The following is a 3,164-nucleotide window of genomic DNA, read 5'->3' as shown; positions in this document are numbered from 1 at the left end:
TCCAGAAGGAATCAGTGACTGAGGACATAGAATACTTTCTTTATAATCTTGGGACAAGAATGACCTTCCAAACGCCAAAAGCATAAAGGCAAAAATTTAGGATGATTTAACACTGGCAAGAGTGTGAAGAGCTGAGCATTCCCTACCCTGGTGTGAGTCTGGATTGGTAGAACCTGTTTTAAATAATAATTTGGTAGTAGCCAAATTTTAATACATATAAACTGTGACAATCTCTTTCTCCTACAGACATAATCACGCACGGCTATGCACAAAAAAATCCCATGTAACATGGTTTCCAAAGCCTATAAGAGGAAAAACACCCTAAAATGCACAGTGATGGAAGGTTAAGTCAGTTTATCCTGCCATAATGCAGCATCCACTGCGACAGTCAGAACAGCAAGGCATTCTGAAGAGGAAGGGCTCATAAGACGAGTCAAAAGGTCTGGTCCCGTTGTTTTATAAACACAAGTCTAATAATGGCCAGGACGGTCTGGCGGGACACCAAACTCTGTTTTGAAAGCAAATATTTAATATTTTCATTGTGTCAGTACAATTTCAAACAAATGCCAAATGGAAGATCAAGCCCAGAAATTCAAAGAGGAAACAATCCTCCAAAAAATAAGGAACATGTAGGCCGTCTTCCACTCCGGCCACACTATCCGAGGCCATGACGGTGCCAGGCAGCATTATCCAGATTACCACGTTTACCACATCATCAATTTGCAGACTGATCCAGACAGTATCAGTTGCTAGAGTCAGCACACTGACTGAAACCAACAAAGGCTGGACAACCAGTTCCTCCAAAACACTGGAAATACCATCCTTTTGGACATTAATGCCTGTAGTTTTTCTCTCTGGGCATGCCAGTTCCTTAGTTCTGTTACTGCAGAAACGGGACTCAGGCCAGCAGTTTCAGATAGCGTCGGTAGAATGACCTCCATAACACCTGCAAAGGCACGAACGCAGCAGGATCCCATCCACTCAATGTTCATGAATACTCAGTTAACCACAGGGCCAACTCTAGTTCTGGCACACCATGTCATGCAATAAGAGCTCTCCTCTTCACTAAACAGCGAATAACACATCACGCGTCGTGAATGGAGCGCTCAGCTTCTTCAATCACCAATTTTTTAGAACCACGAACAGCAACTGTAACTTTTTCCAGGGCGTGCACAGCCTGTAACCTTGAGTAGTTTGCCAGAACCATTTAAATGGACCCCCTCAGCTAACTCAGCCAAACCCAGCAGGTCAGGAGTGAATTGGTCAAAATGAGCAACTGGGTTGGTTCCAACTGTCTTACAAACAACTTCAACGTCTTCATTTTCCGTATCCTTAACCATCATCTTCATTTTGTTAATGAGATGTCATGAAAGATCACTAAGAGCCTCTCTTAAGAATAGACTTCTATATGAGAAGCATACTATATCCTGTTTTTAAAATTTGGTTCACTAAATATAGAATGCAGGCTCTCTCCTCTCGAAGCGCTCAGTCCATCCGGGCATATCAGAAATTACTGTTTGATCATCCATATCTGTTCTGGGAGCAGATAAGCTAAACTGAATAAGCCCAATCTTAGTCTTTTCAACTCTGGTTTTGTCAGAATTAGCCACCAATTTTGGGTGAGAACAAGCCCTTCCACCAACTTCCAGCCATCAATTGTCCCACCAAGTTATTATCTTTTTAATAACAATTTCTTTAAACTAAAAAACACACAAAAACAGCTCACCCATTTCTCCCAGCCCCCAACCTCCGCCTCTGGCAACTACCAATCTGTTCTCTGTATCTATGAGCTTGTTTTATTATTTTTTAGCTTCCACCTATAAAAGAGATCAGAAGGTAACTGTGTGTCTCTGTCTGACTTATTTCACTTAGCAGAACACCCTTGAGGGCATTGCCAAGTTTCTTAACTATTTTAATATCTCTAAGATCTACACCAGTAGCTGTGGCTGGGTGACTGTCCTCACTGCATTGACACTCACTGGAGAAAGCAGACTTGAATACTAAGACAACCCTTGCGTTCACTGAAGTGGTTGCACTATTTAACAAAGTTTCTCTGTCACTCAGTTCCACAGGTCAAGACATGTCAAGATTTCAATACCCTTTTCCAAATCCTTCCGGAATGACTTGGAAACGGTGATTGGACAAATCTGTTTCTGAAAGAGCTTGGTACAGGAATCTAAGAGAGCCAGCAGTGAAGAGCACCGATGTGGTGCCACCTCCCGCTTCTTTATCTTGAGCCTTAGTTCCCCCAGCATTCTGGCCGCTGGATGTAACACCTGTGTTTGTTTCAGATGCTAGCACCATCATTTGGGAACGGCCACATCACCTTTTCCATCTTGAATCATTTTATCCATTCCTTTTGGTCCAAGGCTTGTTCTAATAGCATCAGCAACGGCTTTGGCTGTGGACATATTGCTGAAGCAGATCTGGGCTGGCTTGTCATGGTCTTCATAGGTGCTTTTCGCATGACAGCTGGCAGCCCTAGCAAGCCCCACTCCAAAATACCACTTCTCAGGCATGGCAAGCTTGACTGGGTCTGTGCAGGCTCAGAAAGGACAGATGGATGCAGATTCCAGCTGGCCACAGGATAATAATGTGTGCTGTTAATCACTGAAGGGGATCAAAACATGTCACCCCAAAATATGCCACTTTGGCATATTGATTATTTTGAGCTGAAGGTAACTGAGTAACTGAGAAATAGCACATACAGGAAGGGGCTCTGTACCCCGCCCCCGCCCCTAAAAGCAGGGCATAGATTTCTTGTGAGAATGGTGCTCTATTGTACCCAGAAGGGGAGAGAACACTCTCATCACTGGAGACAGGAGTCAATACCAAGATGAGTCTGTACAAACTTTACTAGAATAACCCTGATCTTCCCATGTGTTTCCCACATATATTTCCTAATCACTTTCCCACAATATACCACCCCTGGAAGGCCAAACCCCTTTCCTGTCTGGTCACTTCTCCACAATTTATCACCCTTTGTTAAAATGGTATATAAGCCTTGAATCTAACCACTTCTTTGGAGTTTTCACTTCTTTTCTATGAAGTCCCCTATAAAAACATTAACATTAAATAAAATTTGTATGTTTTTCTCCTGTTAATCTATTGTCTGCTAAATTTACAGGGCTCAGGCATAGAACCTAAGACGGCAGAAGAAATAT

The 3,164-nt window shown here is 42.8% G+C and overlaps 1 pseudogene; it reads right to left on the bottom strand.

Annotated features, from left to right (window-relative positions):
• Nucleotides 1-555: 555 nt before the first annotated feature.
• Nucleotides 556-2,519, bottom strand: LOC103548464 (T-complex protein 1 subunit delta pseudogene; annotated as a pseudogene).
• Nucleotides 2,520-3,164: the final 645 nt, after the last annotated feature.

The sequence above is a fragment of the Equus przewalskii genome, chromosome 1, assembly GCF_037783145.1.
Source record: "Equus przewalskii isolate Varuska chromosome 1, EquPr2, whole genome shotgun sequence".
Taxonomy (NCBI): Eukaryota; Metazoa; Chordata; class Mammalia; order Perissodactyla; family Equidae; genus Equus; species Equus przewalskii.
Note: the sequence above shows the minus strand (reverse complement) of the source record. Positions and strands in the feature narration are given on the sequence as shown.